General features: G+C 41.2%; 1 protein-coding gene across 2 annotated transcripts in view; it reads left to right on the top strand.

Annotated features, from left to right (window-relative positions):
• LOC124037688 (TLE family member 5-like) overlaps window positions 1-16,533 on the top strand; it is a 37,069-nt gene that overhangs the window by 7,276 nt on the left and 13,260 nt on the right. The gene's annotated exons all lie outside the window — the stretch shown is intronic.

Here is a 16,533-nt window from a genome sequence, read left to right as displayed (position 1 = left end):
CGAGACCATCATGTTGCCTCCACCATGCTTGACAGATGACATCAAGCACTCCACCAGCATCTTTTAATTTTTTCTGCATCTGATGAATGTTCTTTATGATCCAAACACCTCAAACTTAGATTTGTCTGACCATAACACTTTTTTCCAATCTTCCTCTGTCCCAGTGTCTGTGTTCTTTTGCCCATCTTAATCTTTTTATTTATATTGGCCAGTCTGAGATGTGGCTTTTTCTTTGCAAGTCTGCTTAGAAGGCCAGCATCCCGGAGGCACCTCTTCACTGTTGATGTTGAGACAGGTGTTTAATGGGTACTATTTAATGAAGCTGCCAGTTGAGGACTTGAGGCATATGTTTCTCAAACTAGACACACTAATGTACTTGTCCTCTTCCTCAGTTGTGCACCGGTGCCTCCCACTCTTTCTATTCTGGTTAGAGCCAGTTTGCGCTGTTCTGTGAAGGGAGTAGTACGCAGCAATGTACAAGATCTTCAGTTTCTTGGCAATTTTTCACATGGAATAGCCTTCATTTCGCAGAACAAGAATAGACTGATGAGTTTCAGAAGAATGTACTTTGTTTCTGGCCATTTTGAGAGTGTAAAAGAAACCCACAAATGCTGATGCTCCAGATACTCAACATGTTTAAAGTTAAAACAAACAACAAAAAAAATATATATATATATATAATTTTTAAAGGCCAGTTTTATTTCTTCTTTAATAAGAACAACAGTTTTCCGCTGTGCTAACATAATTGCAAAATGGTCTTCTAATGATCAATTTGACTTGGCTTAGCTAACACAACATGCCATTGGAACACGAGTGATGGTTGCTGATAATGGTCCACTGTACGCCTATGTAGATATTCCATTAAAAAAGCTGCTGTTTCCAGCTACAATAGTAATTTGCAACATTGCTGATCGATTTTTATGTTATTTTAATGGGCAAAAAAAAAATATTTTAATGGGCTTTTTAAAAATAAAACAAGGACTTTTCTAAGTGACTCCAAACTTTTGAATGGTAGTGTATGTGTCAGATTGGAAGATTTAAACTGGAGATTAGGATGTGAGATGCTCTCTCAAACTGTGAAATGCTTAAAGTAGAATATTTCTCCTTCATATATTTCTTTAATAAACTAAGTATATTCCAAGTTATGGTGACAATTGTAAGTTTACGCTATTTTACCTTGATTCTTATGCAATTAAGGTGTTATAATTTCAATGGTTTTAAAGCCCTATTCACACAGGACTAGTATTACTAGAGAATGTTGGTTATGTAAGTATTACCCCTTCATTCTGGGCGTGAAGATATTTCAACATGTCCAGGCGATAACAGGTTACACTGAGCTTGGCTTCCCAACTTTCTAAATCGCACCAAACCGTCTTTGGTGTAGCGTCGCCATAATATTTGAATGAAGGAAGTGTGATCATAATCATTAGAATATTTTAGCCATTCGCAGTGGAAGACGTCCTACAATTCCCCCAGCCTTCAGATGTGTGCTAAACAGTGCACTTTCACTTGAGATGCATGTGTTATGGATGATAGTGAACTTGTCATTTCAAATAGTTTACCTTAGTTGAATTGCTGCTTTGCGATCTATTAACAGCAAGGGTTGCATGAAATATACACTTTTTTTACTTGTGCATTTGGCGATGTTCAATTAATTGTTGCAACCTATAAACAAAAGCATTCACCGTGAAAGTTTATACATGTAGGCCCTTCATATATAGGCTTTGTACAGCACATTTGTTTTAAGCATTAATTTATTGAATCAGTAGTTTTTTTGCTCAAACTTCGAGCAACACCTGTCAACCTTGGATATGTCTCAAAACACAGGGATGTCGAGTCGCACAGGACTAGTAGTATCAGAGGACCTTGGCGTTAGTAGGTTTTCGGCTGGAATTTTCGGCTGATTTGGATGGAACTTAAATTACTGATGTGGTAATTTGTGCCCGTGCACATAATTATCTCCCCCAATAAACTACTCCTGTGGGTTTAATAAAGTGAGTGTGCTTACAGCAGTCCATGCGGTACTGTAGCAGTTACAGCATGATCTCTCCTCTTTCAAGCCCCTGTTACCAGCATCAAGTGTTTAAACCCAGGTGTATTTGCATACATTTGGTTGAGAGTGACTAACACAGATAAGCAAATGGCAGATGATGGATAAAACTATTGCTGCTGTAAGTAGAACCCACGGAACAGCTTGTCGCCACTGCTGCTAAATTTGGCAATATGGGAGTAAAATCTCAAACCTATAGACAATACAAGAAGTTTGGCCTTGATTCACAGGTGCTTGATCACACACACACCCAGCTTGTTTCACTTTATCAATGCGTTTCCTCCCAGATCTGATGCCGTGGTGGGAGGGTCGGGGCAGAGGATGCACAGGCATTATTAAGGCCACTTGAATTAATAGTACAGCCCCCAGCCTTTTTCTCTAAAGCCTACAACTGGGGGTGCGGGGCTTAATCCCTGGTCCCCTGTATCGCCCATTAATCAAACTCCCACCCACCCCTGCTCAATCGCTCACTCTCTCTCACACACACACACAAGGGTGCCATCTTCACTTTTCTCTAGCCAAAGCTGACATCCACTCGTCAATGCACTAAAGATTGCACACCCGTTTTAAAATAAAGATTTCCCATGTCTTTCGCTCTCTCCTACTCACCCATACACAACCTCAATAACAAGGGTACAGACATGTCTTAAAACACACACAGATATCCTTAGTGGCTTCAATGGTCTCATCTGCTTTGTTTTTTTGATCAAATTAAATGTGGAGCTTGACACACACACAGCCAGCAGATGTCAGGGCTGCTCATTAGCATGCCGGAGGGGCCAGTGCCCCACCGGGGGGGGGGGGTCACAGCTATTGAGGGTCTGAGTGCAGGCCACGGGTCACAGGTAATATGGATTTTTGTGGGGGGCCACACCGGCTGGTTTTCAAGTGAATATGGGTTTGGGGAATTGGGACAGTCTCTAATTCCCCATCATGAACACACACATTCTATGCAGGGTATGCACACCATACACCTCTCCCCACCCTGGGTTCATACGTCCCAGTTATGGAGGACTAACACACGAGACTGGTTCTGCCCCCCAAAAACATTTATTTCACTAAAAGCAATTTCAGTGAGTGCCAACTAGATGAAATGCTAAGGCCAAATAATGTTGAAAATTTGACTTTGCCATTGCTGCAAGTGAGTATGTAAAAAATATATATTTTGAGCTCCTGGTTAGAATTCATTACTTCTCAAATCCTCAGAGAAGTGAAAGAACCACTGCATTTATATTGTGCTACCTAAAAGAGCTGTTCCTCTTATTATTCAGAGACCTGAAGATTGCAAGAAGAGACACCTGTTACCGCCCATCTGGCTGCTCTCTCTATGAGTGATGTGTATGTGTGGGGGTAGATTTTATGAGCCTCTGTTTTATTTGTTAATAAATGATTGCATGCTTTGTTTGTGGTGGTTGGCCTTTTGTTGTCTGCATACCGTGTGTGTGTGTGTGTGTGTGTGTGTGTGTGTGTGTGTGTGTGTGTGTGTGTGTGTGTGTGTGTGTGTGTGTGTGTGTGTGTGTGTGTGTGTGTGTGTGTGTGTGTGTGTGTGTGTGTGTGTGTGTGTGTGTGTGTGTGTGTGTGTGTGTGTGTGGAGAAAGAAAAGGACAAAGTGGAGGATGATGAAAGAGAGAAAGCAGAGCATGATGAGGATGTTTGTATGTGTGTGTGTCAGTGAGGGTACAAGCAGTATGTGTGGGAGTGTGTGAGGAGGGGGGTTAGAAGTGGAGCAGTGCCTCCATCAGTATTCAGCAGTGGCTGTGTGGGTGGGGGGTGTAACCGCACCCCTGAGCAGAGCACTGGACTGGAACAAAGCGGCTAGGCGAGGGTTTTTTTTGATTGGCCAACCCCGGCACAGGCCCCAGACCTGCCAGAACACAGGCACTGCAGAGACCAGACAAGAGAATTAGCTGTACTCTCTCCCTTCATACACGCAAGGCAGGAGAAAGACTTGAGCAACAAAACATCTCATCTTGGAGCTCATTGAAAACCTCAGAGATCTATGGCAGGAAGCCCTCCCAGACTGGACTGGTAGTGCCCAGGGTTAGGCTGTGGCCCAACTGGGTCTAACTAGCCAGAAAGCTACCTTTGTTGTTTAGCAGATAAGAGTCAGCGTCCAGAGGGAGCATTTTAGTGTTCCATGCATGTCAGGCCTTCTGCTTTCATTGTCCATTTTTTAAAATTTGTTTCTGAAGCTGGGGGTAATCATTGTACTGCCCTTTTGGACCCTTGTAAGTAATAACCTTGCTTTTTAGAAAGAGACATCAATCACAGGCACAACCACACACACTCTAATCTCACAGCCTCCTTCACCAGGATATTTTTAATCTTGCCCATGGTCTCCAAACCTACAGCCCTGTTGCCCTCACTGCTTTCCTCGCTCGTGACATATTTCCCCTTGAGTGGCTGTCTCCTTCGGGTTGTTACAGCCCCTGTGCTCTTGCCCTGGCTTGTGTGTCTACTGGTATGCCCTCCTCCAGATTGCATTGTGCGTTTGGACTGCCATGCTTGGCCGGCTTTGCGGTGGGGTGGGGGCAGCCTGTTTGCGAGTGCACTTCACTAGAAGTGATAAAAGTAGAATAATCACATTTTAAAGCATCTTAACAAGGTCAAATCAGCTAGGCTCAGGGTGGGGGATAACTGCGTCTCTGGAATGGGGGTAAGCCCCAGCCTGGTCCATGGCGATAATAATCAAATTCCTGGCCCAAACCGGATTAGACTCCCTGTTGCTGTGTCTAAGGCCCAGTCCGGCGCTTAAGACACAATCCAATTCCTCAGCCCCTAACATGCAGGGGTTAGCCCTGAGCCAGCCAGCTCACTCTACTGGGTACACTGGCTTTACAACCTCTAAGCTGGGCCTTTAGATGGAATTGTTTGTGGGAGCTCTTCTTGGATGGAAGATCTTATCATACGTTGTAGTATAGTCCTTGCTATGTAGGTCTGTGTGCAACGCTGTAACTTTGCTGGATATTGTGGGGGGGGCTCAATGAGTTCCGGTGTCAACACCCCTCTATGGTGGTCCAAGGGCATGCCCCCCCCCCCCCCCCACACCAATGTTTCTATATTACTTTAAACTGTGTTCTTACTCTTAAGTTCAGAAAGTCACCACCCCACCCCTTTAGCGACATTTAAATGTCAACCCATTATTCCATTTGTGTACTCTTTACTAAGCTTGTCTAGTATATGGTCTTGCATAACTAATTTCTTATCCCTAGTTAATTTAAATGGAGTCTAGGCAGTCTGAGTCCAGAAACTTCTTACTTGGTTACATCATTTAATTGCTGTATTAATTCATAAAATAATTCAGTGACAGTCAAAACCTAATGCTTCAATATGGATCAAGCAGTAGACTTCAACATGCTCAAGCAATATATTTAAAAAATACATAGCAACAACTCATCATTCACCATAAAGTAAAACACATACACATTCAAAACAGTTAATAACCTTATACAAAGGTGGGCATATAGTGGTACAGAGTGGGGTCAGCTCTACAGCCTCAATTCACTTAAATGCACCAAATACCTGTTTATGCGGGTCACTGCCAGAAATGAAATTTGGGTATATTGTTTTCCTATCTATGGTATCCAGCTTCTCCTGGTGGATGTGACAGACGGCAACAGTTCAATCTGCTTTGTGTCATTTTTAAGCGCAGCCACGTCTTCAATCTCCATGACAACCAATGAAATCAAAATGCAGGCAACAACATTTGTTATAGCACTTGGGCTACATTCAGTGAAGATGAGTTGAACTGATAGTGTTTTTATAACTCAAATTCTCACCTGATGACCTGTTCATCCTCTCCCTGCCTCAATGTGAGAGGTGCTCTCTCTCTTTCTCTCCAATCTCCTATTTTTGAACCCTGCCATAATCACATGACCAAATATCATTATAATATGAAAAAAATGGATGGCCTTAACAATGATTGGGTTAGCTTATTAACCAGATGTATTTTTTATTAGCTAAATTTTATTTACTATGTGGCAATATGTATAGCTAGTGTCATGACGTTGCCAAGGTTAGGGGTGGTTTATGACACCCCTCCCCCATAAATACCTTTCGCCATTTTTCTCGCCACTCTACAGAATGGTCTCTTGGAAAGCCCATTGTTAACGTAGAGAGAGTATTGTAACATCAAAAAGTTGGGGAAAAGAACAATCTTTAGGTAATCCAACCAGTTGAAAGTATCCGTTGGTACTTAAAGAATATGATGTCCGATCAGTTGTCGTCTGAGACATTATTACTGATGATAGGATGACACAAACTGTATCTTGGAAAGTCTACACATTCTAGTTATCAGATTCACATAGTTTCATATTTAAGTTGATTCTATTTGTGAAAAGATTAAATGTAGTTTTAGTTTTTAAAATGAGAATTGTTTTCATAAGAAAAAAATGCTCAATCAGTGGCCACGCCCACGTGAATAGGCATTGGTTGGAAATGATGAACCAACCCCTTTTCTCCATTTCTATAAGAGCCCCCGTGACCCAATTGACGGTGAACTAAGCCAACCTCAGCGTGAGCTATGGTTGCGAATGGTTGAACGAAATGAACATTGTGTTCCCGAAAGACGTGAGGACTGATGTCCATGTGTTTAGAAGGGTGAATTTCAACGTGGAGGTGACAATTGAAACGCTGGAAGGATTAATTTCGACGATACCAGCCAGAATATAGCATGAGCTTATAGTATAGCAACTTGGTATGAACTTTGAACTCTTATTCAGTAAAGAAGTGATGCATCCTAGACGTCGAGTTATCAGCAGCCGCTGTAAACGTGCGTGGCCTAGGAAAGGATGAACAATCTCTTCGGAAAGACCGGGTACTACAACGTATCCGTTCTACCACAAGACGACAGACTACAACGTATTCTCCCAGAAATATTCTTCAAAGGACAAGGGAGATCTCTGCTGGGCAACCCAGCCTTCCATCTTTGACCAATCTATAGAAGCGCAGCTCAGAGTAAATTTATTTATTGCATTTTCCTTTTCCGAATGGGCAGTCATTTAGAATGCATAAGATTCTGTATTTACGATGGCATAGCTTCATATGGTCCGATAGAGACCCAATCCTTTTGTTTCTGTTTTCCCGCGCTTTCATTCAAACCCAACCCCCTTTCTTTGTGTAACCAGCCAGTTTCAGTATCATCCACTAGGGACGTTTTTTTAATGACATAGTTAGTAATCAATGTATGATCCTTCCTGTGTATATGTAATTCTGTGTGATTATTTAGTAAATAATAAATAAACAATTGTATTGCTGATTCAACTTGTTAGCCAGGGTTCGTGAAGATAACCAAGAATTTATGACGTTCAGATGAGACTGAATACGTAATAATAATGTTTAATAAATGACTGCTATTGATATAAAAGATTACCAGGTCTAAGAGTTTTCTTTGGAAGACAACAGCTCTATAAACATTATTCTGTGGTGCCCTGACTTCCTAGTTAATTACCAGTATGTGATTAGTTTAATCAGGTAATATTAATTACAGAGAATTGATTTGATAGTTTACACACACACACACACCAATAGTTTACTAGTTTCACAACATAGGAATACATTTATGAAATGTTCATGAACTTTTACTCGTTTTTAATGTTCAAAATATTTATACATTGGAACACTCGTGAATATAGCTGCCCAGGGCTAGAGACTAACTTTTTTCATCGTCCCAGAATTGTCCCAAAGTGCAATTTCAACCATCCCAAATTTAACATTTGTTGTTTATTTTTGTTTTGAAATGCCAACATGGGTTTACTCATGGACCTAGGTCATTCAGTGATTTAAAAAAAATTGACATAAAAAAATGTGCCTCTAAAAAGGCCAACACTGGAATAATATTCAAATAAATGTTTCATAAATGGACAGATAACTGACAAAATAAAAGAACTTGAGTAAATGAGGGATACAAAGTAGGCTGTATTGAAAGCAGCTGATTGCACATGGCTGGTTTGTGGGTTAATTAAGCAATTAACATCCCATCATGCTTAGGGCGATGTATAAAAATGCCCAGTTGCCCATTATTTTGTCTAGAAGAAGAGATCTGTGACTTTGAAAGACACTCTCAAAAGAGCATAGGGGTTTAAAGTGTGTGGAATTTATTGTTGAAGAATGTTGTTCCAGCCCTCCAATAGAGTTCTTGACACTTGAGGAATCTATGCCAAGGTGCATTGAAGCTGTCTGGCTCATGGTGGCCCTACAAAGTCACTATGTTGGTGTTTCCTTTATTTTGGCAGATACCTGTACATAAATAATTTGTGTTCATCTCAAAGTGTAGCCTATATGATAAGTCCACACCAATGCTGACACGAAGGAGGCGCCAGAAAATGTAACCAAACTTTAATGATAATTTTAATTAAATAAATGTAGGCTAAACGCCAGTCTCATGTTTGACAAATGTAATGAGGATAATTAACATTCACTTTTAAAGGCTATATTCTGTTGACCCAGGCCTACTCGAGGCACAGTTTGTCCCAGAATGAAATGGTCACGAGCGAAGAGAAAGGCCAGTTACTATTTTGCACTGACCACACCCATCACCCACCTTGCAATCTGAGAGGAGGCAGTCAGCATTTTGAAACTATTTAACCATAAAATGTAATTGTTTTAAAACCTGGAGATTTTGTCATTTTCTGAGGCATGTCTTAGGCCTACCTTTCGAAGTAGCCTTGCCAAAGTCAGACCATAGAAATGTTGAGGATTTTTTTCTAAACACTTCCTTATGCCATTGTAACCAGCATATGCCATTGTAACCAGCATTTCTTTCATGTTCTATTACTTTTCAAATCAACATTCTTTCATTATTCAACAGCCACTGCTGTGTGCGCATTGGTGTGCTTATAATGTGAAGAAATACATTTATCAACAATTTAAGCTAAACGTTCTGATCTGTGGCATCAACCTCATTTGCATTTTTAACATGTTTTGATGAAAGCCTACAGTGGTTGTATGGATTTTGAATCTATGGTGCCAGAACCATCCCAGACATACTTTCTACGGCACGCCCTTAATTATGATCCCTGTAGCTACCTCTCCTCAGCGAACACCACAAAGAGAGAGAGCAAGTGCGTGCCCCTGAACTGTTACTGTAGATCAAAGCAATATGTCGGTCGGCTGCCTCTGGGGACCGGGTGCAACCGAAAGCATATTTGGTGGTTGGGGATCCAAGCATATATTGAACAAAAATATAAACGCAACAAGTAAAGTGTTGGTTTCATGAGCTGAAATAAAAGATCCCCGAATTTTTTCATATGCTCAAAAGTGTATTTATCTAAAATGTTGTGCACAAATGCAGTTACATCCCTGTTAGTGAACATCTCCCCCCCCCCCCCCGCCAAGATAATTATTCCACCTGACCGGTGTGGTATATCAAGAAGCTGATTAAACAGCATGATCATTACACAGGTGCACCTTGTGCTGGGGGCTACAAAAGGCCACTCTAAAATGTGCAGTTTTGTCACACAACACAATGCCACAGATATCTGAATTTTTGAGTGAGCGTGCAATTGGCATGCTGACTGCAGGAATGTCCACCAGAGCTCTTGTCATTTTTGTCCAGTATTCTTTAGTTTTGTAGAAAATGAGGAAATGAGTCAGTTTTAAAGCCACATAAAAACAGCAGCTGCCTGGTGCTTTACTGTCTGAAAATGTTTTCAAATCCATCAAACTGATAATGGTATAATATTGGGGATGGGGTCAAATTGACGACCCCCCCCCCCACAATTTTAGAAACACGTCATGTCCCTGTCCCCAAAGTTACACATATCTGTGTGCTATGTTTGTTTACTGTCGCTATAGGAGTCCATCTAAGGCAGTAAACAATTTGTGTTTCAGGTAGATTTGTGTTGAGGTTAAAGTGTTGTTCATATGTCCATATGCGTTAGTAAACAGATTTGCGTTGCGCATCATATTTCCCTTATCCCCCTCTAATTATCTGTCTGTGAGAGATTCCCTTCTGGTTCTGTTCCACCCTGAATGTGGTGATGCAGAAGTTGGTCATGTCAATATCCTGTCATTGGTGAATGATTAGAACCCCCCCCCCACACACCTTCCTTTCCTCCTCTCTCGCTCTCTCCTCAGTCTTCCCGTGGAGATGTAAACAGGGAGCCGGAGCTCCAGGAAATGCAATCCCCACACTGCTGTTCCCCTCAGGCAGGATTTACAATTGAGGAGGATGTTTTCTGATGATACTCTGTGTTATTGTCGGCGTGTGTGTGCATGCATGAAGCATAGCCTGTGGTCTGATCTGCCGAGCAGAAACAGGATTGGGTTTGTAATCCTTGTTTAAGATAGACATTATGGTGCGGAGTAGATTTCACTTGGATTATATGATTTTCTTTTTTTCAATAGCTGGGCTGGGTGGGGGAGGAGGAGGAAAGGGATGGGTGGGGGCTGCAAATTTCCTGAAATTATGAATCCCATGTAGTCAGTGAAGACTATTGCCCCACCATAGTACAAAGCTTTTTAATGCTTTAATTGCATCTCAAAGGAGTGGGGAAGAATCAAATTAGGGATTGTCCTACATTTTGGAGCTGTGTGTGAACAGTACTTGTGTGCGTTTGTGAGTGAGGCTGTGTAAAAGTAGGCTGGATGTATTTATGTATGCGTGTGCATGATTCATTCCAAGGACTAGGTGTTGGCTTCAATGGCAGCAGCAGAGCATCTTTATGGAGGCTTATCTCTCTCTGCATTGAGACGTGCTGACTTCACAAACTAAAACACACATTTGCGCACTTACACACTCATACTTAAAATACACATTCTCACATGTACGTACGCACACATTTTACACTCTCACAGCGAGCAGGCACCTTTTTTCGTCACACCAGATGGCATGTGACACAATATTACGGCAGTATTTCATTAACATTATGTGCATCCATCTGTTGTGTGCTCTAAGGCCCCATAGAGCCTCTTGTTTCGGTCACTTTACAGCACTGCACCATCAATAGTAGACTCAGTACTACTGCATGTTTTATATAGCCTAGAGTACCTCAAATCGAATCAGTTTATTGGTTGCGTACACAAATTTGCTGACGTTATCGCCGGTGCAGCGAAATGCTTATGTTTCTAGTTCCAACAGTTCAGTAATACCTAGCAATACCTAATACCTACAATAACAATACACACATAATCCAAAAAGTGAAAAATAAAGGTTTGACATTTCGTAACGAGCAACATCAGAACGAGCAATGTCAAGGTATATAAATTCTGGGGGAAAATCAGACATCACATGTGGGTGAGGTTAAGGGTAAGGGGCCTACATGGTTGGGGGTGCTCGAGCCACTAGTTGCACCTATCCACAGATCTAGGATCAGATTACCCTACCTCAAACCCCAGCCTTTACCATTTAGATTGGGGGACAAAAAATATGACCCTGTATCAGTGGTTAGGGGTAGCTTCTACCTACTCCTGGTTGGAGCTTTGTTCAAAGCAAGGCTGACAAACTACTGTGGGAGGAACACTGCCCCCTGTATATTAAGTGTCTGCATACTGTTACACACTGAGGAAGGAAGAATCCCTCCCCCTCCCCAGTCCTAGCTCTGTCTGGGGGCTACCTGCAGGGTCAGGCTGACTATAGCCACGGTTTGCTTTGTCTTTGCAATGGTTGGCTGGATATATGTTAAAGGTTAGATCAATTGGAACTTGGAGCCTGTAGGCTATGTTTGTGTAGAGATTTTGCTTGGTGATAACGATGATTGTAATGGATGAGGCCTACTTGTATGTAGCAGTTTTCACTTGGCCTCCTAAGTGTTTTGATTGTAGGGAATGTGGCTTAGCATTTAGCCTTCCTTTGTTTTTAGGATAGTTAACATACTGGCTATCAAAAGTCTGTAAATCATTTCAAAGTTAAAACGGGTTTGGCAAAATCTCAAGTCAGTCAATCTGTCGGATCTGGAACCAGCTGTGTTCTTAGTAAAAGGTGTCTACTATTAGGCATACCTCCTGACGTCACAGTATCTACAGCAAGACGGAGGGTGCACATTTCCAAACTGGTTGCATTGTTGAAATTATAAGGAAAATAATTGTATTTCAACGTGTTCTAAGTGTTGTCCAAACTCCCAATGTAGTGAGACTCCTTTTAGTGAAGAAGCCCATTTATGATTATTCACAAACAACAATTCTGCAATGTGTTGAATGGGCTTCTGAATGTGACAGGTCATTATTTTGTATAGCTGTTATTATTGCTGCAATTGCAGATTTGCAAAATAATATATGCCGTTAAGGCTTGCTTTGAAACTCTTTAGAGTGGGAACATTTTAGAGATTTCCCACTTGACCCATTATGCAGTCTGCAAAAAAAATGACAAAACGTTCCTATTTGGGTTTAAAGCTGCAATGAGTCTGGCACAAAGACACAACTAAACTGAACAAAAAAAGAAACACAACATGCAACAATTTCAAAGATTTTAACAGTTCACATAAGGAAATCAGTCAATTGAAATTCATTTATTAGGCCGTATTCTATGGTTTCAAATGACTGGGAATACAAATATTCATCTGTTAGTCACAGATGCCTTCAATAAAACGTAGGAGAAAACCAGTCCGTATCTGGTGTGACGACCATTTGCCTCGAGCTGCACGAGACCTCTCCTTCGCATAGTTGATCAGGCTGTTGATTGTGGCCTGTGAATGTTGCCCCATTCCTCTTCAATGGCTGTGTAAAGTTTCTGGATATTGGCTAGAACTTAAATGCTGTTGTACGTGTCGATCCAGAGCATCCCAAACATGCTCATTAGGTGACATGTCTGAGTATGCAGGCCATTTTCAGCTTCCAGGACTTTTGTACAGACCCTTGCAACATTGGGCCGTGCATTATCATGCTGACATGAGGTGATGGTGGCGTTGTCTGTTGCTTATGCCTTCCCATACCATAACCAATGTTCCCTCTTAAGCCGCACACCTCCTCCAGGACTGCCACGCTGAAGAAATGACAGGCCGCGCAGAGAAAGACTTCATTGTGTTCGCCCCATTAGTTTGTACCATATAGATGTTTTTTTCTGTGAGCGAATCAACATCATAGCAGCCCCCTTTTTCAATACAAAAAAAAATCTAACTGCAAAATTCAGTCTGTGACTTTGTTCTAGGCAGAGCCAAAGCGCAACAGTGTAGAACTCTATTGGCAGGTAGCCCACGAGTTGGCTTTCAATCACCCGTGAGTTACTGCATGTTTCAGAGCAGAGTGTGTGCACATGTATTGATATTCTTTGCTAGTTAGTGGGTAATTAGCACAATTATGAATAAGTATAGGTCAGCAATGGGGAGTTGCTGCGTCCTACAAGAGCACAAAATGTGTAAGCTACATTTCAAGCTGTCTTTGAAAAGCCAGTCAGGTATAAAGCTTATGTCTTAATTAAAGGGGCAGTGTAGTATTTTCAGAGGCTTAAATATGCAAATCAGCAGAGGGGTAGCCTACATGATCTAATTCTCTATGGTAATAATATTTACATTTATTTTTAAGTGGTTTCTTGCATCATACAATATACAGTCACTTATTTGGCCCATGGTGTTACAGACCAAGTAAAAAAACATTCAAGCCCTTCATAATGTGAACTTTTGAAGTCTCATGCAATGTAGGCCAGCATTGAACACCACATATAGGCTACTGTAGGCTATATCTGTGAAAATGTTATGGGATTTGCTCCATTGGTTTTTGTTGGTATGCGTACATTATCCTTGATAGCCACAATAGTCTTTTGCCTACTGTCTAAAACTGTAGGGGTACAGCCTCAGTGGTCTCTGTAAATGCGCACTGGAAGTTCTTGCAACGGTCATGGTGCACTCTGTTCACAATGTTGACATCAGCGAACTCTCCCACATGATGCCATACACGCCATCTGCCCAGTACAGTTGAAACCAGGATTCATCCGTGAAGAGCACACTTCTCCAGTGTGCCAGAGGCCACCAACGGTGAGAATTTTCCCACTGAACGTCGAACTGCAGTCAGGTCAAGACCCTGGTGAGGACAACAAGCACGCAGATGTACTTCCCCGGGATTATTTCTGACAGTTTGTGCAGAAATTCTTCACTTGTCCAAACCCAGTTTCATCAGCTGTCCAGGTGGCTGGTCTCAGACGATCCCGCATGTGAAAAAGCTGGATGTGGTGGTCCTGGGCTGGAGTGGTTGTGAAGCCAGTTGGACGTACAGCCAAATTCTCTAAAATGACATTGGAGGCAGCTTATGGTAGAGAAATTAACACTAAATTCTGTGGCAACATCTCTGGTGAACAGTCCTACAGTCAGCATGCCAGTTGTGTGACACAACTGCACATTTTAGAGTGGCCTTTTACTGTCCCCAGCACAAGGTGCACCTGTGTAATGATCATGCTGTTTTAATCAGCTTCCTGATATCACATACCTGTCAGGTGGATGGATTATCTTGGCAGAAAGGAGAAATGCTCACCAACAGGGATGTAAACAAATTTCTGCACATTTTAGAGAGGCTTTTTGTGCGACTGGAACATTTCTGGGATATTTTATTTCAGCTCATGAAACATGTGACCAACACTTAATAACATGTTGCTTTTATATTTTACATCCACTACCACCACTGCTTGTAAAGTGTAATGACCATACAATACCCACTCGTACTGTTGTCATTTCAGCAAACCATGACACCCACCATCGCAGATTTTTCTGAAATTGTTTCTGTAGTTAGAAACAAGATTGACATTCCTGATACATTATTTTGTATACTTCTTTGAAAATCTGAAAATGTAAGCTAATTGATTGCATCCAAATTGGCCATTTTAACTTTATATGATTCAAATAAGTTCAATAAATATAGTACCCTACATCCGATTTGGACAAAACTTCTTCCTACCAATGAATAAGATGAGGGATCCCCCCGCAAAATTCTCTAGCGACCAACAGACCCCACGCCAATCCCACCCCAACAACCAGTATACAGTATCAGTTCTCTGACAAGTAGTGTGATGCTGGGGCTTGGGGTATTGCTGCTTCATACCCTGTTCAGAGACATAAGCAAATGATGTCCCTTGCATTATTTACCATGAAGTAGTTTGAAAGTACCAGGTTTTGACCACTAGATGTCGCTGTTCCTGCTATACCACCACACATCTATTGCGCTGGTCTCTTGTTTTTTTATCAACTAGATCACAACATTTCCTTTGCAACTTTGAGTAGGAAACTAAGATTTGGCTCATGATGAAAGTAAATTGTGGTCATCCTCACAATTCGAACCAGTCCTCCATAAAAGCAAATGTCACCATGAGGCCAACCGTGACTTTCTAAAACAGTTAGTTTAATGGCTGTGTTTGGGGGCGGCAATTAGCCTCGTGGTTAGAGCATTGGGCCAGTAACCAAAAGGTTGCTAGATCGAATCCCCGAGCTGACAAGGTAATAATCTGTCGGTCTGCCCCTGAACAAGGCAGTTAACCCACTGTTCCTTGGCTATCATTGTAAATAAGAATTTGTTCTTAACTGACTTGCCAAGTAAAATAAAGGTTAAATAAATGTATGGGAGAAAACTGAGGATGGATCAACATTGTAGTTACTCCACAATACTAACCAAAATTACAGAATGAAAAGCATGAAGCCTGTACAAAATAAAATATTCCTAAATATGCATCCTGTTTGCAATCAGGCACTAAAGTAATACTGCAAAAAATGTGGCAAAGAAATTTACTTTCAGTCTTTAATACAAAGCTTTATGTTTGGGACATATCCAACACAACACAACACATCACTGAGAATCACTCTTCATAAGCCTGGTGGTGGCTGCATCATGTTAAGGGGATGCTTGTCATCGGCAAGCACTAGGACGTTTATTAGGATTAAAAGAAACAATAGAACCAGGTATTCCCTCTAGGATTAAGGATTTTGTGCTTGGCTATCTGCTTTCCAACAGACACTGGGAGACAAATTCACCTTTCAGCAGTACCAAAAACACAAGACCAAATATACACTGGAGTTGCTTACCAAGACATTGAATGTTCCAGTTTTGACCTAAATTGGCTTGAAAATCTATGGCTGTCTAGCAATGGTCAACAACCAACTTGACAGAGCTTGAATTTTTGAAATAATGAACATGCAAATATTGTACAATCCATGTGTGCAAAGCTCTTAGACTTACCCAGAAAGACTCACAGCTCTAATCATTGCCAAAGGTTGTTTCAACATGTATTGAATCCAGGGTTTGACTACTTATCTATTCAAGATATTTTTATTTTATTTTCCATCAATTTAAAAAATTACAACTTTTGCATTCAAGTATATTGTGTAGGGTCATTGACAATTAAATCCATTTTAATCCCATTTTGTAACACAATTCTTTGGGGGAAACGGTTGAGGGTGTGAATACTTTCTGAAGGCATTGTATTATTGCACACTGAGTCCATGCAACATTTTTACTTATGCTTGCCATAACAACTGTGTTGAATACTTATTGACTCAAGACATATCAGCTTTTCAGTTTTTATTCATTGGTAAAAATGTCTACATAAATCCACTTTGACATTGTGAAAC

This window comes from Oncorhynchus gorbuscha, linkage group LG06 (assembly GCF_021184085.1).
Source record: "Oncorhynchus gorbuscha isolate QuinsamMale2020 ecotype Even-year linkage group LG06, OgorEven_v1.0, whole genome shotgun sequence".
Lineage (NCBI taxonomy): Eukaryota > Metazoa > Chordata > Actinopteri > Salmoniformes > Salmonidae > Oncorhynchus > Oncorhynchus gorbuscha.
This window is presented reverse-complemented; position numbering and strand designations above follow the sequence as displayed.